Raw genomic sequence first — 27,609 nt, forward strand, 5'->3', positions numbered from 1 at the left:
TGCCACCAGATGTGCATCGGAAACTACTACTGGTCTTCCAGGGAACGTTCAAAGCGTAGACTGTTTGAGACATTACTCCCATGGAGGAAAGTCCGCATGGTGACTGTTGTATTCAATCCCGATGCTATTTCTGTGTTTCATCAACACTCTGATTGTCCACTGATTACAGAATGCCACCAGATGTGCATTGGAAACTACTACTGCATTCCAGGGAACGATCAAAGCGTAGACTGTTTGAGACATTACTCCCATGGAGGGAAGTGCGCATGGTGACTGTTGTATTCAATCCCGATTCAATTTCAGTGTTTCAACAACACTCTGATAGTCCACAGATTACAAAATGCCTCCAGAAGTGCATCGAAAACTACTACTGGTCTTCCAGGGAACAATCAAAACGTATACTGTTTGAGACATCACTCCTATGGAGGAAAGTGCGCATGGTGACTGTTGTATTCAATCCCGATGCAATTTGTGATTTTCATCAACACTCTGATAGTCCACAGATTACAGATTGCCTCCAGATGTGCATCGGAAACTACTACTGGTCTTCCTGGGAACGATCAAAGCGTAGACTGTTTCAGACATTACTCCCATGCATGAAAGTGCGCATGGTGTCTGTTGTATTCATCCTGATGCTATTTCTGTCTTTCACCAACACTCTGATAGTCCACAGATTACTGAATGCCCTCAGATGTGCATCGGAAAGTACTACTGGTCTTCCAGGGAACGATCAAAGCGTAGAATGTTTGAGCATTACTCCCATGTAGGAAAGTGCGCATGGTGACTGTTGTATTCAATCCCGATGCTACTTCTGTGTTTCATCAACACTCTGATAGTCCACAGATTACAGAATGCCTCCAGATGTGCACCGGAGACTACTAATGGTCTTCCAGGGAACGATCAAAACGTAGATTCTTTGAGACATTACTCCCATGGAGGGAAGTGCGCATGGTGACTGTTGTATTCAATCCCGATGCAATTTCTGTGTTTCATAAAAACTCTGATAGTCCACAGATGACAGAATGCCTCCAGAAGTGCATCGAAAATTACTACTGGTCTTCCAGGGAACGATCATAGCGTAGACTGTTTGAGACATTACTCCCATGGAGGAAAGTGCGAATATTGACTGTTGTATTCAATCCCGATGCAATTTCCGTGTTTCATCAACACTCTGTTAGCCCACAGATTACAGAATGCCACCAGATGTGCATCGGAGACTACTACTGGTCTTCCAGGGAACGATCAAAGCGTAGACTGTTTGAGACATTACTCCCATGGAGGAAAGTGCGCATGGTGACTGTTGTATTCAATCCCGATGCAATTTCTGTGTTTCATCAACACTCAGTTAGTCCACAGATTACAGAATGCCACCAGATGTGCATCGGAGACTACTACTGGTCTTCCAGGGAACGATCAAAGCGTAGACTGTTTGAGACATTACTCCCATGGAAGAAAGTGCGCATGGTGACTGTTGTATACAATCCCGATGCTATTTCTATGTTTCATCAACACTCTGATAGTCCACAGATTACAGAATGCCACCAGATGTGCATCGGAAACTAATACTGGTATTCCAGGGAACGATCAAAGCGTAGACGGTTTGAGATATCACTCCCGTGTAGGAAAGTGCGCATGGTGACTGTTGTATTCAATCCCGATGCATTCTCTGTGTTTCATCAACACTCTGAAAGACCACAGATTACAGAATGCCACCAGTTGTGCATCGGAAACCACTACTGGTCTTTCAGGGAGCGATCAGAGCGTAGACTGTTTGAGACATTACTCACATGGAGGAATGTGAGAATTGTGACTGTTGTATTCAATCCCGATGCTATTTCTGTGTTTCATCAACTCTCTGATAGTCCACAGATTACAGAATGCCACCACATGTGCATCGGAAACTACTACTGGTGTTCCAGGGAACGATCAAATCGTAGACTGTTTGAGACATTACTCCCATGGAGAGAAGTGCGCATGGTGACTGTTGTATTCAATCCCTATGCAATTTCTGTGTTTCTTCAACACTCTGATAGTCCACAGATTACACAATGCCACCAGATGTGCATCGAAAACTACTACTGGTCTTCCAGTGCACGATCAAAGCGTAGACTGTTTGAGACATTACTCCCAAGGAGGAAAGTGCTCATGATGACTGTTGTATTCAATCCCGATGCTACTTCTGTGTTTCATCAACACTCTGATAGTCCACAGATTACAGAATGCCACCAGATGTGCATCGGAAACTACTACTGGTCTTCCAGGGAACGATCAAAGCGTTGACTGTTTGAGAATTACTCCCATGGAGGAAAGTGCGCATGGTGACTGTTGTATTCAATCCCGATGCAATTTCTGTGTTTCATCAACACTCTGATAGTCCACAGATTACAGAATGCCTCCATTTGTGCATCGAAAACTACTACTGCCATTCCAGAGAACAATAAAAACGTAGACTGTTTGAGACATTACTCCCATGGAGGAAAGTGCGCATGGTGACTGTTGTATACAATCCCGATGCTATTTCTGTGTTTCATCAACACTCTGATAGTCCATAGATTACAGAATGCCACCAGATGTGCATCGGATACTTCTACTGGTCTTCCAGGGAACGATCAAAGCGTAGACTGTTTCAGACGTTACTCCCATTGAGGAAAGTGCGGATGGTGACTGTTGTATTCAATCCCGATGCTATTTCTGTGTTTCACCTACACTCTGATAGTCCACAGATTACTGAATGCCACCAGATGTGCATCGGAAACTACTACTGGTCTTACAGGGAACGATCAAAGCGTAGAATGTTTGCGAATTACTCCCATGGAGGAAAGTGCGCATGGTGACTGTTGTATTCAATCCCGATGCAATATCTGTGTTTCAACAACACTCTGATAGTCCACAGATTACAGAATGCCTCCAGATGTGCACCGGAAACTACTAATGGTCTTCCAGGGAACGATCAAAACGTAGACTTCTTGAGACATTACTCCCATGGAGGAAAGTGCGCATGGTGACTGTTGTATTCAATCCCGATGCAATTTCTGTGTTTCATCAACACTCTGATAGTCCACAGATGACAGAATGCCTCCAGATGAGCATCGAAAATTACTACTGGTCTTCCAGGGAACGATCATAGCGTAGACTGATTGAGACATTACTCCCATGGAGGAAAGTGCGCATGGTGACTGTTGTATTCAATCCCTTTGCAATTTCTGTGTTTCATCAACACTTAGTTAGTCCACAGATTACAGAATGCCTCCAGATGTGCATCGGAAACTACTACTGGTCTTCCTGGGAACGATCAAAGCGTAGACTGTTTGAGACATTACTCCCATAGAGGAAAGTGCGCATGGTGACTGTTGTATTCAATCCCGATGCAATTTCTGTGTTTCATCAACACTCTGATAGTCCACAGATTACAGAATGCCTCCATTTGTGCATCGAAAACTACTACTGCCATTCCAGAGAACAATGAAAACGTAGACTGTTTGAGACTTTACTCCCATGGAGGAAAGTGCGCATGGTGACTGTTGTATTAAATCCCGATTAAATTTCTGTGTTTCATCAACACTCTGATAGTCCATAGATTACAGAATGCCACGAGATGTGCATCGGAAACTTCTACTGGTCTTCCAGGGAACGATCAAACCGTAGACTGTTTGAGACATTACTCCCATGGAGGAATGTGCGCATGGTGACTGTTGTATTCAATCCCGATGGTATTTCTGTGTTTCATCAACTCTCTGATAGTCCACAGATTACAGAATGCCACCACATGTGCATCGGAAACTACTACTGGTCTTCCTTTGAACGATCAAAGCGTAGACTGTTTCAGACGTTACTCCCATGGAGGAAAATGCGCATGGTGACTGTTGTATTCAATCCCGATGCAATTTCTGTGTTTCAACAACACTCTGATAGTCCACAGATTACAGAATGCCTCCAGATGTGCACCGGATACTACTAATGGTCTTCCTGGGAACGATCAAAACGTAGACTTTTTGTGACATTACTCCCATGGAGGAAAGTGCGCATGGTGACTGTTGTATTCAATCCCGATGCAATTTCTGTGTTTCATCAACACTCTGATAGTCCACAGATGACAGAATGCCTCCAGATGAGCATCGAAAATTACTACTGGTCTTCCAGGGAACGATCATAGCGTAGACTGTTTGAGACATTACTCCCATGGAGGAAAGTGCGAATATTGACTGTTGTATTCACTCCCGATGCAATTTCTGTGTTTCATCGACACTCTGTTATTCCACAGATTACAGAATGCCACCAGAAGTGCATCGGAGACTACTACTGGTCTTCCAGGGAACGATCAAAGCGTAGACTGTTTGAGACATTCCTCCTATGGAGGAAAGTGCGCATGGTGACTGTTGTATACAATCCCGATGCTATTTCTGTGTTTCATCAACACTCTGATAGTCCATAGATTACAGAATGCCACCAGATGTGCATCGGATACTTCTGCTGGTCTTCCAGGGAACGATCAAAGCGTAGACTGTTTCAGACGTTACTCCCATGGAGGAAAGTGCGGATGGTGACTGTTGTATTCACTCCCGATGCAATTTCTGTGTTTCATCAACATTTTGAAGGTCCACAGATTACAGAATGCTTCCAGATGTGCACCGGAAACTACTAATGGTCTTCCAGGGTACGATCAAAGCGTAGACTGTTTCAGACATTACTCCCATGGAGGAAAGTGCGCATGGTGACTGTTGTATTCAATCCCGATGCAATTTCTGTGTTTCATCAACACTCTGATAGTCCACAGATTACAGAATGCCTCCATTTGTGCATCGAAAACTACTACTGCCATTCCAGAGAACAATGAAAACGTAGACTGTTTGAGACTTTACTCCCATGGAGAAAAGTGCGCATGGTGACTGTTGTATTAAATCCCGATTAAATTTCTGTGTTTCATCAACACTCTGATAGTCCATAGTTTACAGAATGCCACCAGATGTGCATCGGAAACTTCTACTGGTCTTCCAGGGAACAATCAAAGCGTAGACTGTTTGAGACATTACTCCCATGGAGGAATGTGCGCATGGTGACTGTTGTATTCAATCCCGATGCTATTTCTGTGTTTCACCTACACTCTGATAGTCCACAGATTACTGAATGCCACCAGATGTGAATCGGAAACTACTACTGGTCTTCCAGGGAACGATCAAAGCGTAGAATGTTTGAGAATTACTCCCATGGAGGAAAGTGCGCATGGTGACTGTTGTATTCAATCCCGATGCAATTCCTGTGTTTCATCAACACTCTGATAGTCCACAGATTACAAAATGCCTCCAGATGTGCATCGGAAATTACTACTAGTCTTCCAGTGAACGATCAAAGGGTAGACTGTTTGAGACATTACTCCCATGGAGGAAAGTGCGAATATTGACCGTTGTATTCAATCCCGATGCAATTTCTGTCTTTCATCAACACTCTGTTAGTCCACAGATTACAGAATGCCACCAGATGTGAATCGGAAACTACTACTGCTCTTCCAGGGAACGACCAAAGCGTAGACTGTTTGAGACATTACTCCCATGGAGTAAAGTACGCATGGCGTTTGTTGTATTCTATCCCGATGCTATTTCTGTGTTTCATCAACACTCTGATAGTCCACTGATTACAGAATGCCACCAGATGTGCATCGGAAACCACTAGTGGTATTCCAGGGAAGGATCAAAGCGTAGACTGTTTGAGATATCACTCCCGTGGAGGAAAGTGAGCATGGTGATTGTTGTATTCAATCCCGATGCATTCTCTGTGTTTCATCAATACTCTGATGATCTGCAGATTACAGAATGCCACCAGTTGTGCATCGGAAACCACTACTGGTCTTTCAGGGAACGATCAAAGCGTAGACTGTTTGAGACATTACTCCCATGGAGGAAAGTGCGCATGGTGACTGTTGTATACAATCCCGATGCTATTTCTGTGTTTCATCAACACTCTGATAGTCCAAAGATTACAGAATGCCACCAGATGTGCATCGGAAACTACTACTGGTATTCCAGGGAACGATCAAAGCATAGACTGTTTGAGATATCACTCCCGTGGAGGAAAGTGCGCATGGTGACTGTTGTATTCAATCCCGATGCATTCTCTGTGTTTCATCAACACTCTGATAGTCCACAGATTACAGAATGCCACCAGTTGTGCATCAGAAACCACTACTGGTCTGTCAGGGAACGATCAAAGCGTAGACTGTTTGAGACATTAATCCCAAGGATGAAAGTGCTCATGATGACTGTTGTATTCAATCCCGATGCTACTTCTGTGTTTCATCAACACTCTGATAGTCCACAGATTACAGAATGCCACCAGATGTGCACCGGAAACTACTACTGGTCTTCCAGGGAACGATCAAAGCGTAGACTGTTTGAGACATTACTCCCTTTTAGAGAAGTGCGCATGGTGACTGTTGTATTCAATCCCTATGCAATTTCTGTGTTTCATCAACACTCTGAGAGTCCACAGATTACAGAATGCCACCAGATGTGCATCGAAAACTACTACTGGTCTTCCAGTGAACGATCAAAGCGTAGACTGTTTGAGACATTACTCCCAAGGAGGAAAGTGCTCATGATGACTGTTGTATTCAATCCCGATGCTACTTCTGTGTTTCATCAACACTCTGATAGTCCACAGATTAGAGAATGCCGCCAGATGTGCATCGGAAACTACTACTGGTCTTCCAGGGAACGATCAAAGCGTAGACTGTTTGAGAATTACTCCCATGGAGGAAAGTGCGCATGGTGACTGTTGTATTCAATCCCGATGGAATTTCTGTGTTTCATCAACACTCTGATAGTCCACAGATTACAGAATGCATCCATTTGAGCATCGAAAACTACTACTGGTCTTCCAGGGAACAACCAAAACGTACACTGTTTGAGACAATACTCACAAGGAGGAAAGTGCGCATTGTGACTGTTGTATTCAATCCCGATGCAATTACTGTGTTTCATCAACACTCTGATAGTCCATAGATTACAGAATGCCTCCAGATGTGCATCGGAAACTACTACTGGTATTCCAGGGAACGATCAAAGCGTAGACTGTTTGAGATATCACTCCCGTGGAGGGAAGTGCGCATGGTGACTGTTGTATTCAATCCCGATGCATTCTCTGTGTTTCATCAACACTCTGATGATCCACAGGTTACAGAATGCCACCAGTTGTGCATCGGAAACCACTACTATTCTTTCAGGGAACGATCAAAGCGTAGACTGTTTGAGACATTACTCCCATGGAGGAATGTGCGCATGGTGACTGTTGTATTCAATTATATTCAATTTCAGTGTTTCATCAACACTCTGATAGTCCACAGATTACAGAATGCCTCCAGATGTGCATCGAAAACTACTACTGGTCTTCCAGGGAACAATCAAAACGTATACTGTTTGAGACATTACTTCCATGGAGGAGAGTGCGCATGGTGACTGTTGTATTCAATCCCGATGCAATTTCTGATTTTCATCAACACTCTGATAGTCCATAGATTACAGATTGCCTCCAGATGTGCATCGGAAACTACTACTGGTCTTCCTTTGAACGATCAAAGCGTAGACTGTTTCAGACGTTACTCCCATGGAGGAAAATGCGCATGGTGACTGTTGTATTCAATCCCATTGCAATTTCTGTGTTTTATCAACACTCAGTTAGTCCACAGATTCCAGAATGCCACAAGATGTGCGTCGGAAACTACTACTGGTCTTCCAGGGAACGATCAAAGCGTAGACTGTTTGAGACATTACTCCCATGGAGGAAAGTGCGCATGGTGAATGTTGTATTCAATCCCGATGCAATTTCTGTGTTTCATCAACACTCTGATAGTCCATATATTACAGATTGCCTCCAGATGTGCATCGGAAACTTCTACTGGTCTTCCAGGGAACGATCAAAGCGTAGACTGTTTGAGACATTACTCCTATGGAGGAATGTGCGCTTGGTAACTGTTGTATTCAATCGCGATGCTATTTCTGTGTTTCATCAACACTCTGATAGTCCACAGATTAAAGAATGCCACCATATACGCAAAGGAAACTACTACTGGTGTTCCAGGGAACGATCAAATCGTAGACTGTTTCAGACATTACTCCCATGGAGGGAAGTGCGCATGGTGACTGTTGTATTCAATCCCGATTCAATTTCAGTGTTTCATCAACACTCTGATAGTCCACAGATTACAGAATGCCTCCAGATGTGCATCGAAAACTACTACTGGTCATCCAGGGAACAATCAAAAAGTATACTGTTTGAGACATTACTCCCATGGAGGAAAGTGCGCATGGTGACTGTTGTATTAAATCCCGATGAAATTTCTGATTTTCATCAATACTCTGATAGTCCACAGATTACAGATTGCCTCCAGATGTGCATCGGAAACTACTACTGGTCTTCCAGGGAAAGATCAAAGCGTAGACTGTTTGAGACATTACTCCCATGGAGGAAAGTGCGCATGGTGACTGTTGTATTCAATCCCTTTGCAATTTCTGTGTTTCATCAACACTTAGTTAGTCCACAGATTACAGAGTGCTTCCAGATGTGCACCGGAAACTACTAATGGTCTTCCAGGGAACGATCAAAGCGTAGACTGTTTCAGACATTACTCCCATCGAGGAAAGTGCGGATGGTGACTGTTGTATTCAATCCCGAATCAATTTCAGTGTTTCATCAACACTATGATAGTCCACAGATTACAGAGTGAAACCAAATGTGCATCGGAAACTACTCAGGTCTTCCAGGGAACGATCAAAGCGTAGACTGTTTGAGACATTACTCCCATGGAGGAAAGTGCGCATGGTGACTGTTGTATTCAATCCCATTGCAATTTCTGTGTTTGATCAACACTCAGTTAGTCCACAGATTACAGAATGCCTCCAGATGTGCATCGGAAACTACTACTGGTCTTCCAGGGAACGATCAAAGCGTAGACTGTTTGAGACATTACTCCCATGGAGGAAAATGCGCATGATGACTGTTGTATTCAATCCCATTGCAATTTCTGTGTTTTATCAACACTCAGTTAGTCCAAAGATTCCAGAATCCCTCCAGATGTGCATCGGAAACCACTACTGGTCTTAATGGGAACGATCAAAGCGTAGACTGTATCAGACATTACTCCCATGGAGGAAAGTGCGTATTGTGTCTGTTGTATTCACTCCCGATGCAATTTCTTTGTTTCAACAACACTTTGAAGGTCCACAGATTATAGAATGCCTCCAGATGTGCATCGGAAACTACTACTGGTATTCCATGGAACTATCAAAGCGTAGACTGTTTCAGACGTTACTCCCATGGAGGAAAATGCGCATGGTGACTGTTGTATTCAATCCCATTGCAATTTCTGTGTTTTATCAACACTCAGTTAGTCCACAGATTCCAGAATGCCACAAGATGTGCGTCGGAAACTACTACTGGTCTTCCAGGGAACGATCAAAGCGTAGACTGTTTGAGACATTACTACCATGCAGGAAAGTGCGCATGGTGCATGTTGTATTCAATCCCGATGCAATTTCTGTGTTTCATCAACACTCTGATACTCCACAGATTACAGAATGCCTGTAGATAAGCATCGGAAACAACTACTGGTCTTCCAGGGATCTATGAAAGCGTAGACTGTTTGAGACATTACTCCCATGGGGGAAAGTGCACATGGTGACTGTTGTATTCAATCCAGATGCTATTTCTGTGTTTCATCTACACTCTGATAATCCACAGATTACAGAATGCCTCCAGATGTGCATCGGAAACTACTACTGGTCTTCCAGGGAACGATCAAAGCGTAGACTGTTCGAGACAGTACTTCCATGGAGGAAACTGCGCACGGTGACTGTTGTGATCAATCCCGATGCAATTTCTGTGTTTCATCAACAGTCTGATAGTCCACAGATTACAGAATGCCTCCAGATGTGCATCGGAAAATACTACTGGTCTTCCAGGGAACGATCAAAGCGTAGACTGTTTGAGACATTACTCTTATGGAGGAAAGAGCGTATGGTGACTGTTGTATTCAATCCCGATGCAATTTTAGTGTTTCATCAACACTCTGATAGTCCACAGATTACAGAATGCCTCCAGATGTGCATCGGAAACTACTATTGGCCTTCCAGGGAACGATCAAAGCGTAGACTGTTTGAGACATTACTCCCATAAAGGAAAGTGCGCACGGTGACTGTTGTAATGAATCCCGATACACTTTCTGTGTTTCATCAACAGTCTGATAGTCCACGCATTACAGAATGCCTCCAGATGTGCATCGAAACTACTACTACTCTTCCAGGGAAAGATCAAAGATTAGACTGTTTGAGACATTACTCTTATTGAGGAAAGTGCGCATGGTGACTGTTGTATTCAATCCCAATGCAATTTCTGTGTTTCATCAACCCTGTGCTAGCCAACAGATTACAGAATGCCTCCAGATGTGCATCGGAAACTGCTATTGGTGTTCCAGGGAACGATCAAAGCGTAGACTGTATGAGACATTACTCCCATGGAGGAAAGTGCGCACGGTGACCGTTGTATTGAATCCCATTACTCTTTCTGTGTTTCATCGACAGTCTGATAGTCCACGCATTACAGAATGCCTAAAGATGTGAATCGAAACTACTACTTGTCTTCCAGGGAACGATCAAAGCATAGACTGTTTGAGACATTACTCTTATGGAGGTAAGTGCACATGGTGACTGTTGTATTCAATCCCAATGGAATTTTAGTGTTTCATCAACACCCTGATAGTCCACAGTTACAGAATGCCTCCAGATGTGCATCGGAAACTACTATTGGTCTTCCAGGGAACGATCAAAGCGTAGGCTATTTGAGACATTACTCCCATGGAGGAAAGTGCGCACGTTGACTGTTGTAATGAATCTAGATACACTTTCTGTGTTTCATCAACAGTCTGATAGTCCACGCATTACAGAATGCCTCCAGATGTGCATCGAAACTGCTACTTGTCTTCCAGGAAACGATCAAAGCATAGACTGTTTGAGACATTACTCTTATGGAGGAAAGTGCACATGGTGACTGTTGTATTCAATCCCAATGCAATTTTAGTGTTTCATCAACACTCTGATAGTCCACAGTTACAGAATGCCTCCAGATGTGCATCGGTAACTACTATTGGTCTTCCAGGGAATGATCAAAGCGTAGACTGTTAGAGACATTACTCTCATGGAGGGAAGTGCGCATGGTGACTGTTGTATTCAATCCCGATACAATTTCTTTGTTTCATCAACACTCTGATAGTCCACAGGTTACAGAATGCCTCCAGATGTGCGACGGTAACTACTACTGGTCTTCCAGCGAACGATCAAAGCGTAAACTGTTTGAGACATTACTCCCATGGAGGAAAGTACTCATGGTGACTGTTGTATTCAATCCCGATGCAATTTCTGTGTTTCATCAACACTCTGATATTCCACAGATTACAGAATGCATCCAGATGTGCATCGGAAACTACTACTGGTCTTCCAGGGAACGATCAAAGCGTAGGCTATTTGAGACATTACTCCCATGGAGGAAAGTGTGCACGGTGACTGTTGTAATGAATCTAGATACACTTTCTGTGTTTCATCAACAGTCTGATAGTCCACGCATTACAGAATGCCTCCAGATGTGCATCGAAACTACTACTGGTCTTCCAGGGAAAGATCAAAGCTTAGACAGTTTGAGACATTACTCTTATTGAGGAAAGTGCGCATGGTGACTGTTGTATTCAATCCCAAAGCAATTTCTGTGTCTCATCAACACTGTGATAGCCAACAGATTACAGAAAGCCTCCAGATGTGCATCGGAACCTACTATTGGTGTTTTAGGGAACGATCAAAGCGTAGACTGTTTGAGACATTACTCCCATGGAGGAAAGTGCGCACAGTGACTGTTGTATTGAATCCCGATACACTTTCTGTGTTTCATCAACAGTCTGATAGTCCACGTATTACAGAATGCCTCCAGATGTGCATCGAAACTACTACTTGTCTTCCAGGGAACGATCAAAGCATAGACTGTTTGAGACATTACTCTTATGGAGGAAAGTGCACATGGTGACTGTTGTATTCTATCCCAATGCAATTTTAGTGTTTCATCAACACTCTGATAGTCCACAGGTTACAGAATGCCTGCAGATGTGCATCGGAAACTACTATTGGTCTTCCAGGGAATGATCAAAGCGTAGACTGTTAGAGACATTACTCTCATGGAGGGAAGTGCGCATGGTGACTGCTGTATTCAATCCCGATGCAATTTTAAAGTTTCATCAACACTCTGACAGTTTACAGATTACAGAATGCCTCCAGATGTGCATCGGAAACTACCACTGGTCTTCCAGGGAACGATCAAAGCGTAGACGGTTAGAGACATTACTCTCATGGATTAAAGTGCGCGTGGTGAATGTTGTATACAATCCCGATGCAATTTCTTTGTTTCATCAACACTCTGATAGTCCACAGGTTACAGAATGCCTCCAGATGTGCGTCGGTAACTACTACTGGTCTTCCAGGGAACGATCAAAGCGTAGGCTATTTGAGACATTACTCCCATGGAGGAAAGTGCGCACGGTGACTGTTGTAATGAATCTAGATACACTTTCTGTGTTTTATCAACAGTCTGATAGTCCACGCATTACAGAATGCCTCCAAATGTGTATCGAAACTACTACTGGTCTTCCAGGGAAAGATCAAAGCTTAGACTGTTTGAGACATTACTCTTATTGAGGAAAGTGCGCTTGGTGACTGTTGTATTCAATCCCAATGCAATTTCTGTGTCTCATCAACACTGTGATAGCCAACAGATTACAGAAAGCCTCCAGATGTGCATCGGAAACTACTATTGGTGTTTTAGGGAACGATCAAAGCGTAGACTGTTTGAGACATTACTCCCATGGAGGAAAGTGCGCACGGTGACTGTTGTATTGAATCCCGATACAGTTTCTGTGTTTCATCAACAGTCTGATAGTCCACGCATGACAGAATGCCTCCAGATGTGCATCGAAACTACTACTTGTCTTCCAGGGAACGATCAAAGCATAGACTGTTTGAGACATTACTCTTATGGAGGAAAGTGCACATGGTGAATGTTGTATTCAATCCCGATGCAATTTCTGTGTTTCATCAACACTCTGATAGTCCACAGATTACAGAATACCTCCAGATGTGCATCGGAAAATACTACTGGTCTTCCAGTGAACGATCAAAGCGTAGGCTGTTAGAGACATTACTCCCACGGAGGAAAGTGCGCATGGTGACTGTTGTATTCAATCAAGATGCATTTTCTGCGTTTCTTTAACACTCTGATACTACACAGATTACAGAATGCCTCCATATGTGCATCGGAAACTAACAATGGTCATCCAGGGAATGATCAAATCGTAGGCTGTTTGAGACATTTCAAACATGGAGGAAAGTGGAGATGGTGATTGTTGTATTCAATCCAGATGCAATTTCTTTGTTTCATCAACACTTTGAAGGTCCACAGATTACAGAATGATTCCAGATATGCATCGCAAACTATTACTGGTCTTCCAGGGAACGATCAAAGCGCAGACTGTTGAGACATTGTTCCCATGGAAAAAAGTGCGCATGGTGACTGTTGTATTCAATCCCGATACAATTTCTGTGTTTCATCAACAATCTGATATTCGACAGATTACAGAATGCCTCCAGATGTGCATCGGTAACTACCACTGGTCTTCCAGGGAACGATCAAAGCGTAGACTGTTTGAGACATTACTCCCATGGAGGAAAGTGCGCATGGTAACTGTTGTATTCAATCCCGATGCAATTTCCGTGTTTCATCAACTCTCTGATACTCCATAGATTACAGAATGCCTCCAGATGTGCATCGGAAACAACTACTGGTCTTCCAGGGAACGATTAAAGCGTAGACTGTTTGAGACATTACTCCCATGGAGGAAAGTGCGCACGGTGACTGTTGTATTCAACCCCGATGCAATTTCCGTGTTTCATCAACAGTCTGATAGTCCACGAATTAAAGAATGCCTCCAGATGAGCATCGGAAACTACTACTGGACTTCCAGGGAACGATCAAAGCGTTGAATGTTTGAGACATTACTCTTATGGAGGAAGGTGCGCATGGTGACTGTTGTATTCAATCCCGATGCAATATCTGTGATTCATCAACACTTTGAAGGTCCACAGATTACAGAATGCCTCCAGATGTGCATCGGAAACTATTACTGTTCTTCCAGGGAACGATCAAAGCGTAGACTTCTTGAGAATTAATAACATGGAGGAAAGTGCGCATGGTGAATGTTGTATTCAATCCCGATGCAATTTCTGTGTATCATCAACACTCAGATACTCCACAGGTTACAGAATGCCACCAGATGTGCATCGAAAACTACTACTGGTCTTCCAGGGAACAATCAAAGCGTAGACTGTTTGTGACATTACTAACATGGAGGAAAGGTGGGATGGTGTCTGTTGTATTCAATCCCGATGCAATTTCTTTGTTTCATCAACACTTTGAAAGTCAACATAATACAGAATGATTCCAGATGTGCAACGGAAACTACTACTGGTCTTCCAGGGAACGATCAAAGCGTAGACTGTTTGAGACACTGCTGCCATGGAGGAAAGTGCGCATGGTGACTGTTGTATATCATCCCGATGCAATTTCTGTGTTTCATCAACACTCTAATAGTCCACAGATTGCAGATTGAATCCAGATGTGCATCGGTAACTACCACTGGGCTTCCAGGGAACGATCAAAGCGTAGACTGTTTGAGACATCACTCCCATGGAGGAAAGTGCGTATGGTGTATGTTGTATTCAATCCCGAAGCAATTTCTGTGTTTCATCAACACTTTGAAGGTCCACAGATAACAGAATGCCTCCAGGTGTGCATCGGAAACTACTACTGGTCTTCCAGGGAACGATCAAAGCGTAGACTGTTTGAGAATTACTCCCATGGAGGAAAGTGCGCATGGTGTCTGTTGTATTCAATCCCGATGCAATATCTGTGTTTCATCAACACTTTGAAGGTCCACAGATTACAGAATGCCTCCAGATGTGCATCGGAAACTACTACTGGACTTCCAGGGAACGATCAAAGCGTAGACTGTTAGAGACATTACTCCCATGGAGGAAAGTGCGCATGGTGACTGTTGTATTCAATCCATATGAATTTTCTGTGTTTCATCAACACTCTGATAGTCCACAGATTACAGAATGCCTCCAGATGTGCATCAGCAACTACCGCTGACATTCCAGGGAACAATCAAAGTGTAAACTATTTGAGACATTACTCCCATGGAGGAAAGTGCGCACGGTGACTGTTGTATTCAATCCCGATGCAATTTCTGTGTTTCATCAACACTCAGATACTCCACAGGTTACAGAATGCCACCAGATGTGCATCGAAAACTACTACTGGTCTTCCAGGGAAGAATCAAAGCGTAGACTGTTTGTGACATTACTAACATGGAGGAAAGGTGGGATGGTGTCTGTTGTATTCAATACATGGAGGAAAGGTGGGATGGTGTCTGTTGTATTCAATCCCGATGCAATTTCTTTGTTTCATCAACACTTTGAAAGTCCACATAATACAGAATGATTCCAGTGGTGCAACGGAAACTACTACTGGTCTTCCAGGGAACGATCAAAGCGTAGACTGTTTGAGACACTGCTGCCATGGAGGAAAGTGCGGACGGTGACTGTTGTATTCAACCCCGATGCAATTTCTGTGTTTCATCAACAGTCTGATAGTCCACGAATTACAGAATGCCTCCAGATGTGCATCGGAAACTACTACTGGACTTCCAGGGAACGATCAAAGCTTTGAATGTTTGAGACATTACTCTTATGGAGGAAAGTGCGCATCTTGACTGTTGTATTCAATCCCGATGCAATATCTGTGTTTCATCAACACTTTGAAGGTCCACAGATTACAGAATGCCTCCAGATGTGCATCGGAAGCTACTACTGGACTTCCAGGGAACGATCAAAGCGTAGACTGTTAGATACATTACTCCCATGGAGGAAAGTGCGCATGGTGACTGTTGTATTCAATCCATATGCATTTTCTGTGTTTCATCAACACTCTGATAGTCCACAGATTACAGAATGCCTCCAGATGTGCATCAGCAACTACCGCTGATATTCCAGGGAACAATCAAAGTGTAAACTATTTGAGACATTACTCCCATGGAGGAAAGTGCGCACGGTGACTGTTGTATTCAACCCCGATGCAATTTCTGTGTTTCATCAACAGACTGATAGTCCACGAATTACAGAATGCCTCCAGATGTGCATCGGAAACTACTACTGGACTTCCAGGGAACGATCAAAGCGTTGAATGTTTGAGACATTACTCTTATGGAGGAAAGTGCGCATCTTGGCTGTTGTATTCAATCCCGATGCAATATCTGTGTTTCATCAACACTTTGAAAGACCACAGATTACACAATGCCTCCAGATGTGCATCGGAAACTATTACTATTCTTCCAGGGAACGATCAAAGCGTAGACTTCTTGAGAATTATAAACATGGAGGAAAGTGCGCATGGTGACTGTTGTATTCAATCCCGATGCAATTTCTGTGTATCATCAACACTTAGATACTCCACAGGTTACAGAATGCCTCCAGATGTGCATCGGAAACTAACACTGGTCTTCCCGGGAACAATCAAATCGTAGACTGTTTGAGACATTACTAACATGGAGGAAAGTGGGGATGGTGACTGTTGTATTCAATCCCGATGCAATTTCTTTGTTTCATCAACACTTTGAAGGTCCACAGATTACAGAATGATTCCAGATGTGCATCGGAAACTACTACTGGTCTTCCAGGGAACGATCAAAGCGTAGACTGTTTGAGACATTGCTGCCATGGAGGAAAGTGCGCAATGTGACTGTTGTATTCAATCCCGATGCAATTTCTGTGTTTCATCAACACTCCGATGGTCCACAGATTCCAGAATGAATCCAGATGTGCATCGAAACTACTACTTGTCTTCCAGGGAACGATCAAAGCATAGACTGTTTGAGACATTACTCTTATGGAGGAAAGTGCACATGGTGACTGTTGTATTCAATCCCAATGCAATTTTAGTGTTTCATCAACACTCTGATAGCCACAGATTACAGAATGCCTCCAGATGTGCATCGGAAACAAACACTGGTCTTCCGGGGAACGATCAAAGCGTAGACTGTTTGAGACATTACTAACATGGAGGAAAGTGGGGAAGGTGACTGTTGTATTCAATCCCGATGCAATTTCAGTGTTTCATCAACACTCTGATAGTCCACAGATTACAGAATACCTCCAGATGTGCATCGGAAAATACTATTGGTCTTCCAGTGAACGATCAAAGCGTAGACTGTTAGAGACATTACTCCCATGGAGGAAAGTGCGCATGGTGACAGTTGTATTCAATCCATATGCATTTTCTGTGTTTCATCAACACTCTGATAGTCCACAGATTACAGAATGCCTCCAGATGTGCATCATAAACTACCGCTGATATTCCAGGGAACAATCAAAGTGTAATCTATTTGAGACATTACTCCCATTGAGGAAAGTGCCCACGGTGACTGTTGTATTCAACCCCGATGCAATTTCTGTGTTTCATCAACAGTCTGATAGTCCACGAATTACAGAATGCCTCCAGATGTGCATCGGAAACTACTACTGGACTTCCAGGGATCATTCAAAGCGTTGAATGTTTGAGACATTACTCTTATGGAGGAAAGTGCGCATCTTGACTGTTGTATTCAATCCCGATGCAATATCTGTGTTTCATCAACACTTTGAAGGTCCACAGATTACAGAATGCCTCCAGATGTGCATCGGAAACTACTACTGGACTTCCAGGGAACGATCAAAGCGTAGACTGTTAGATACATTACTCCCATGGAGGAAAGTGCGCATGGTGACTGTTGTATTCAATCCATATGCATTTTCTGTGTTTCATCAACACTCTGATAGTCCACAGATTACAGAATGCCACCAGATGTGCATCAGCAACTACCGCTGATATTCCAGGGAACAATCAAAGTGTAAACTATTTGAGACATTACTCCCATGTAGGAAAGTGCGCACGGTGACTGTTGTATTCAACCCCGATGCAATTTCTGTGTTTCATCAACAGTCTGATAGTCCACGAATTACAGAATGCCTCCAGATGTGCATCGGAAACTACTACTGGACTTCCAGGGAACGATCAAAGCGTTGAATGTTTGAGACATTACTCTTATGGAGGAAAGTGCGCATCTTGGCTGTTGTATTCAATCCCGATGCAATATCTGTGTTTCATCAACACTTTGAAGGACCACAGATTACAGAATGCCTCCAGATGTGCATCGGAAACTATTACTGTTCTTCCAGGGAACGATCAAAGCGTAGACTTCTTGAGAATTATAAACATGGAGGAAAGTGCGCATGGTGACTGTTGTATTCAATCCCGATGCAATTTCTGTGTATCATTAACACTTAGATACTCCACAGGTTACAGAATGCCTCCAGATGTGCATCGGAAACTAACACTGGTCTTCCCGGGAACAATCAAATCGTAGACTGTTTGAGACATTACTAACATGGAGGAAAGTGGGGATGGTGACTGTTGTATTCAATCCCGATGCAATTTCTTTGTTTCATCAACACTTTGAAGGTCCACAGATTACAGAATGATTCCAGATGTGCATCGGAAACTACTACTGGTCTTCCAGGGAACGATCAAAGCGTAGACTGTTTGAGACATTGCTGCCATGGAGGAAAGTGCGCAATGTGACTGTTGTATTCAATCCCGATGCAATTTCTGTGTTTCATCAACACTCCGATGGTCCACAGATTCCATAATGAATCCAGATGTGCATCGAAACTACTACTTGTCTTCCAGGGAACGATCAAAGCATAGACTGTTTGAGACATTACTCTTATGGAGGAAAGTGCACATGGTGACTGTTGTATTCAATCCCAATGCAATTTTAGTGTTTCATCAACACTCTGATAGCCACAGATTACAGAATGCCTCCAGATGTGCATCGGAAACAAACACTGGTCTTCCGGGGAACGATCAAAGCGTAGACTGTTTGAGACATTACTAACATGGAGGAAAGTGGGGAAGGTGACTGTTGTATTCAATCCCGATGCAATGTCAGTGTTTCATCAACACTCTGATAGTCCACAGATTACAGAATACCTCCAGATGTGCATCGGAAAATACTATTGGTCTTCCAGTGAACGATCAAAGCGTAGACTGTTAGAGACATTACTCCCATGGAGGAAAGTGCGCATGGTGACTGTTGTATTCAATCCATATGCATTTTCTGTGTTTCATCAACACTCTGATAGTCCACAGATTACAGAATGCCTCCAGATGTGCATCGAAACTACTACTTGTCTTCCAGGGAACGATCAAAGCATAGACTTTTGAGACATTACTCTTATGGAGGAAAGTGCACATGGTGACTGTTGTATTCAATCCCAATGCAATTTTAGTGTTTCATCAACACTCTGATAGCCACAGATTACAGAATGCCTCCAGATGTGCATCGGAAACAAACACTGGTCTTCCGGGGAACGATCAAAGCGTAGACTGTTTGAGACATTACTAACATGGAGGAAAGTGGGGAAGGTGACTGTTGTATTCAATCCCGATGCAATTTCAGTGTTTCATCAACACTCTGATAGTCCACAGATTACAGAATACCTCCAGATGTGCATCGGAAAATACTATTGGTCTTCCAGTGAACGATCAAAGCGTAGGCTGTTAGAGACATTACTCTGACGGAGGAAAGTGCGCATGGTGACTGTTGTATTCAATCAAGATGCATTTTCTGCGTTTCTTTAACACTCTGATAGTACACAGATTACAGAATGCCTCCATATGTGCATCGGAAACTAACAATGGTCATCCAGGGAATGATCAAATCGTAAGCTGTTTGAGACATTTCAAACATGGAGGAAAGTGGAGATGGTGATTGTTGTATTCAATCCAGATGCAATTTCTTTGTTTCATCAACACTTTGAAGGTCCACAGATTACAGAATGATTCCAGATATGCATCGCAAACTATTACTGGTCTTCCAGGGAACGATCAAAGCGCAGACTGTTTGAGACATTGTTCCCATGGAAAAAATTGCGCATGGTGACTGTTGTATTCAATCCCAAAGCAATTTCCGTGTTTCATCAACTCTCTGATACTCCATAGATTAGAGAATGCCTCCAGATGTGCATCGGAAACTACTACTGGTCTTCCAGGGAACGATTAAAGCGTAGACTGTTTGAGACATTACTCCCATGGAGGAAAGTGCGCACGGTGACTGTTGTATTCAACCCCGATGCAATTTCCGTGTTTCATCAACTGTCTGATAGTCCACGAATTAAAGAATGCCTCCAGATGTGCATCGGAAACTACTACTGGACTTCCAGGGAACGATCAAAGCGTTGAATGTTTGAGACATTACTCTTATGGAGGAAGGTGCGCATGGTGACTGTTGTATTCAATCCCGATGCAATATCTGTGATTCATCAACACTTTGAAGGTCCACAGATTACAGAATGCCTCCAGATGTGCATCGGAAACTATTACTGTTCTTCCAGGGAACGATCAAAGCGTAGACTTCTTGAGAATTAATAACATGGAGGAAAGTGCGCATGGTGAATGTTGTATTCAATCCCGATGTGTATCATCAACACTCAGATACTCCACAGGTTACAGAATGCCACCAGATGTGCATCGAAAACTACTACTGGTCTTCCAGGGAACAATCAAAGCGTAGACTGTTTGTGACATTACTAACATGGAGGAAAGGTGGGATGGTGTCTGTTGTATTCAATCCCGATGCAATTTCTTTGTTTCATCAACACTTTGAAAGTCCACATATTACAGAATGATTCCAGATGTGCAACGGAAACTACTACTGGTCTTCCAGGGAACGATCAAAGCGTAGACTGTTTGAGACACTGCTGCTATGGAGGAAAGTGCGCATGGTGACTGTTGTATATCATCCCGATGCAATTTCTGTGTTTCATCAACACTCTAATAGTCCACAGATTGCAGATTGAATCCAGATGTGCATCGGTAACTACCACTGGTCTTCCAGGGAACGATCAAAGCGTAGACTGTTTGAGACATTACTCCCATGGAGGAAAGTGCGTATGGTGTCTGTTGTATTAAATCCCGAAGCAATTTCTGTGCTTCATCAACACTTTGAAGGTCCACAGATAACAGAATGCCTCCAGGTGTGCATCGGAAACTACTACTGGTCTTCCAGGGAACGACCAAAGCGTAGACTGTTTGAGAATTACTCCCATTGAGGAAAGTGCGCATGGTGTCTGTTGTATTCAATCCCGATGCAATTTCTGTGTTTCATCAACACTCTGATACTCCACAGATTACAGAATGCCTCCAGATGTGCATCGGAAACTACTACTTGTCTTCCAACGAACGATCAAAGCGTAGACTGTTTGAGACATTACTCCCATGGAGGAAGGTGCGCATGGTGACTGTTGTATTCAATCCCGATGCAATTTTAGTGTTTCATCAACACTCTGATAGTTCACAGATTACCGAATGTCTCCAGATGTGCATGGGAAACTAACACTGGTCTTCCAGGGAACGATCAAAGCGTAGACTGTTTGAGACATTACTAACATTGAGTGAAGTGCGCTTTGTGACTGTTGTATTCAATCCCGTTGCAATTTCTGTCTTTCATCAGCTGTCTGATAGTCCACAGATTACAGAATACCTCCAGATGTGCATCGGAAACTACTACTGGACTTCCAGGGAACGATCAAAGCGTAGACTGTTAGAGACATTACTCCCATGGAGGAAAGTGCGCATGGTGACTGTTGTATTCAATCCATATGCATTTTCTGTGTTTCATCAACACTCTGATAGTCCACAGATTACAGAATGCCTCCAGATGTGCATCAGAAACTACCGCTGATATTCCAGGGAACAATCAAAGTGTAATCTATTTGAGACATTACTCCCATTGAGGAAAGTGCGCACGGTGACTGTTGTATTCAACCCCGATGCAATTTCTGTGTTTCATCAACTGTCTGATAGTCCACGAATTACAGAAAGCCTCCAGATGTGCATCGGAAGCTGCTACTGGACTTCCAGGGAACGATCAAAGCGTTGAATGTTTGAGACATTACTCTAATGGAGGAAAGTGCGCATCTTGACTGTTGTATTCAATCCCGATGCAATATCTGTGTTTCATCAACACTTTGAAGGTCCACAGATTACAGAATGCCTCCAGATGTGCATCGGAAACTACTACTGGACTTCCAGGGAACAATCAAAGCGTAGACTTCTTGAGAATTATAAACATGGAGGAAAGTGCGCATGGTGACTGTTGTATTCAATCCCGATGCAATTTCTGTGTATCATCAACACTTAGATACTCCATAGGTTACAGAATGCCTCCAGATGTGCATCGGAAACTAACACTGGTCATCCTGGGAACAATCAAATCGTAGACTGTTTGAGACATTACTAACATGGAGGAAAGTGGGGATGGTGACTGTTGTATTCAATCCCGATGCAATTTCTTTGTTTCATCAACACTTTGAAGGTCCACAGATTACAGAATGATTCCAGATGTGCATCGGAAACTACTACTGGTCTTCCAGGGAACGATCAAAGCGTAGACTGTTTGAGACATTGCTGCCATGGAGGAAAGTGCGCAATGTGACTGTTGTATTCAATCCCGATGCAATTTCTGTGTTTCATCAACACTCTGATGGTCCACAGATTACAGAATGAATCCAGATGTGCATCGAAACTACTACTTGTCTTCCAGGGAACGATCAAAGCATAGACTGTTTGAGACATTACTCTTATGGAGGAAAGTGCACATGGTGACTGTTGTATTCAATCCCAATGCAATTTTAGTGTTTCATCAACACTCTGATAGCCACAGATTACAGAATGCCTCCAGATGTGCATCGGAAACAAACACTGGTCTTCCGGGGAACGATCAAAGCGTAGACTGTTTGAGACATTACTAACATGGAGGAAAGTGGGGAAGGTGACTGTTGTATTCAATCCCGATGCAATTTCAGTGTTTCATCAACACTCTGATAGTCCACAGATTACAGAATACCTCCAGATGTGCATCGGAAAATACTATTGGTCTTCCAGTGAACGATCAAAGCGTAGGCTGTTAGAGACATTACTCCCACGGAGGAAAGTGCGCATGGTGACTGTTGTATTCAATCAAGATGCATTTTCTGCGTTTCTTTAACACTCTGATAGTACACAGATTACAGAATGCCTCCATATGTGCATCGGAAACTAACAATGGTCATCCAGGGAATGATCAAATCGTAGGCTGTTTGAGACATTTCAAACATGGAGGAAAGTGGAGATGGTGATTGTTGTATTCAATCCAGATGCAATTTCTTTGTTTCATCAACACTTTGAAGGTCCACAGATTACAGAATGATTCCAGATATGCATCGCAAACTATTACTGGTCTTCCAGGGAACGATCAAAGCGCAGACTGTTTGAGACATTGTTCCCATGGAAAAAATTGCGCATGGTGACTGTTGTATTCAATCCCGATGCAATTTCCGTGTTTCATCAACAGTCTGATAGTCCACGAATTAAAGAATGCCTCCAGATGTGCATCGGAAACTACTACTGGACTTCCAGGGAACGATCAAAGCGTTGAATGTTTGAGACATTACTCTTATGGAGGAAGGTGCGCATGGTGACTGTTGTATTCAATCCCGATGCAATATCTGTGATTCATCAACACTTTGAAGGTCCACAGATTACAGAATGCCTCCAGATGTGCATCGGAAACTATTACTGTTCTTCCAGGGAACGATCAAAGCGTAGACTTCTTGAGAATTAATAACATGGAGGAAAGCGCGCATGGTGAATGTTGTATTCAATCCCGATGCAATTTCTGTGTATCATCAACACTCAGATACTCCACAGGTTACAGAATGCCACCAGTTGTGCATCGAAAACTACTACTGGTCTTCCAGGGAACAATCAAAGCGTAGACTGTTTGTGACATTACTAACATGGAGGAAAGGTGGGATGGTGTCTGTTGTATTCAATCCCGATGCAATTTCTTTGTTTCATCAACACTTTGAAAGTCCACATATTACAGAATGATTCCAGATGTGCAACGGAAACTACTACTGGCCTTCCAGGGAACGATCAAAGCGTAGACTGTTTGAGACACTGCTGCTATGGAGGAAAGTGCGCATGGTGACTGTTGTATATCATCCCGATGCAATTTCTGTGTATCATCAGCACTTAGATACTCCACAAGTTACAGAATGCCTCCAGATGTGCATCGGAAACTAACACTGGTCTTCCCGGGAACAATCAAATCGTAGACTGTTTGAGACATTACTAACATGGAGGAAAGTGGGGATGGTGACTGTTGTATTCAATCCCGATGCAATTTCTTTGTTTCATCAACACTTTGAAGGTCCACAGATAACAGAATGCCTCCAGGTGTGCATCGGAAACTACTACTGGTCTTCCAGGGAACGATCAAAGCGTAGACTGTTTGAGAATTACTCCCATGGAGGAAAGTGCGCATGGTGTCTGTTGTATTCAATCCCGATGCAATTTCTGTGTTTCATCAACACTCTGATACTCCACAGATTACAGAATGCCTCCAGATGTGCATCGGAAACTACTACTTGTCTTCCAACGAACGATCAAAGCGTAGACTCTTTGAGACATTACTCCCATGGAGGAAGGTGCGCATGGTGACTGTTGTATTCAATCCCGTTGCAATTTCTGTCTTTCATCAACTGTCTGATAGTCCACAGATTACAGAATGCCTCCAGATGTGCATCGGAAAATACTACTGGACTTCCAGGGAACGATCAAAGCGTAGACTGTTAGAGACATTACTCCCATGGAGGAAAGTGAGCATGGTGACTGTTGTATTCAATCCATATGCATTTTCTGTGTTTCATCAACACTCTGATAGTCCACAGATTACAGAATGCCTCCAGATGTGCATCAGAAACTACCGCTGATATTCCAGGGAACAATCAAAGTGTAATCTATTTGAGACATTACTCCCATTGAGGAAAGTGCGCACGGTGACTGTTGTATTCAACCCCGATGCAATTTCTGTGTTTCATCAACAGTCTGATAGTCCACGAATTACAGAAAGCCTCCAGATGTGCATCGGAAGCTGCTACTGGACTTCCAGGGAACGATCAAAGCGTTGAATGTTTGAGACATTACTCTTATGGAGGAAAGTGCGCATCTTGACTGTTGTATTCAATCCCGATGCAATATCTGTGTTTCATCAACACTTTGAAGGTCCACAGATTACAGAATGCCTCCAGATGTGCATCGGAAACTACTACTGGACTTCCAGGGAACGATCAAAGCGTAGACTGTTAGAGACATTACTCCCATGGAGGAAAGTGCGCATGGTGACTGTTGTATTCAATCCATATGAATTTTCTGTGTTTCATCAACACTCTGATAGTCCACAGATTACAGAATGCCTCCAGATGTGCATCAGCAACTACCGCTGACATTCCAGGGAACAATCAAAGTGTAAACTATTTGAGACATTACTCCCATGGAGGAAAGTGCGCACGGTGACTGTTGTATTCAACCCCGATGCAATTTCTGTGTTTCATCAACAGTCTGATAGTCCACGAATTACAGAATGCCTCCAGATGTGCATCGGAAACTACTACTGGACTTCCAGGGAACGATCAAAGCGTTGAATGTTTGAGACATTACTCTTATGGAGGAAAGTGCGCATCTTGACTGTTTTATTCAATCCCGATGCAATATCTGTGTTTCATCAACACTTTGAAAGACCACAGATTACAGAATGCCTCCAGATGTGCATCGGAAACTATTACTGGTCTTCCAGGGAACGATCAAAGCGTAGACTTCTTGAGAATTATAAACATGGAGGAAAGTGCGCATGGTGACTGTTGTATTCAATCCCGATGCAATTTCTGTGTATCATCAGCACTTAGATACTCCACAGGTTACAGAATGCCTCCAGATGTGCATCGGAAACTAACACTGGTCTTCCCGGGAACAATCAAATCGTAGACTGTTTGAGACATTACTAACATGGAGGAAAGTGGGGATGGTGACTGTTGTATTCAATCCCGATGCAATTTCTTTGTTTCATCAACACTTTGAAGGTCCACAGATTACAGAATGATTCCAGATGTGCATCGGAAACTACTACTGGTCTTCCAGGGAACGATCAAAGCGTACACTGTTTGAGACATTGCTGCCATGGAGGAAAGTGCGCAATGTGACTGTTTTATTCAATCCCGATGCAATTTCTGTGTTTCATCAACACTCTGATGGTCCACAGATTACAGAATGAATCCAGATGTGCATCGGAAACTAACAGTGGTCTTCCAGGGAACGACCAAAGCGTAGATTGTTTCAGACAATACTAACATGGAGGAAAGGGCACATGGTGACTGTTGTATTCAATCCCGATGCAATTTCTGTGTTTCATCAACACTTTAAAGGTCCACAGATTACAGAATGCCACCAGATATGCATCGGAAACTACTACTGGTCTTCAAGGGAACGATCTAATAGTAGACAGTTAGAGACATTACTCCCATGGTGGAAAGTGCGCATGGAGACTGTTGTATTCAATCCCGATACATTTTCTGTGTTTCATCAACACTTTGATAGTCCACAGATTACCGAATGTCTCCAGATGTGCGTGGGAAGCTAACACTGGTCTTCCAGGGAACGATCAAAGCGTAGACCGTTTGAGACATTACTAACATGGAGGGAAGTGCGCATGGTGACTGTTGTATTCAATCCCGATGCAATTTCTGTGTTTCATAAACAGTCTGATAGTCCACAGATTACTGAATGCCTCCAAATGTGCATCAGAAACTACCGCTGGTATTCCAGGGAACAATCAAAGTGTAAACTATTTGAGACATTACTCCCATGGAGGAAAGTGCGCATGGTAACTGATGTATTCAATCAAGATGCAATTTCCGTGTTTCATCAACTCTCTGATACTCCACAGATTACAGAATGCCTCCAGATCTGCATCGGAAACTACTACTGGTCTTCCAGGGAACGATCAAAGCGTAGACTGTTTGAGACATTACTCCCATGGAGGAAAGTGCGCACGGTAACTGTTGTATTCAACCCCAGTGCAATTTCAGTGTTTCATCAACAGTCTGATAGTCCACGAATTAAAGAATGCCTCCAGATGTGCATCGGAAACTACTACTGGACTTACAGGGAACGATCAAAGCGTTGAATGTTTGAGACATTACTCTTATGGAGGAAGGTGCGCATGGTGACTGTTGTATTCAATCCAGATGCAATATCTGTGTTTCATCAATACTTTGAAGGTCCACAGATTACAGAATGCCTCCAGATGTGCATCGGAAACTATTACTGTTCTTCCAGGGAACGATCAAAGCGTAGACTTCTTGAGAATTAATAACATGGCTGAAAGTGCGCATGGTGACTGTTGTATTCAATCCCGATGCAATTTCTGTGTATCATCAACACTCAGATACTCCACAGGTTACAGAATGCCTCCAGATGTGCCTCGGAAACTAACACTGGTCTTCCAGGGAACAATCAAAGCGTAGACTGTTTGTGACATTACTAACATGGAGG

Source organism: Schistocerca gregaria, unplaced genomic scaffold (genome assembly GCF_023897955.1).
Source record: "Schistocerca gregaria isolate iqSchGreg1 unplaced genomic scaffold, iqSchGreg1.2 ptg000515l, whole genome shotgun sequence".
Taxonomy (NCBI): domain Eukaryota; kingdom Metazoa; phylum Arthropoda; class Insecta; order Orthoptera; family Acrididae; genus Schistocerca; species Schistocerca gregaria.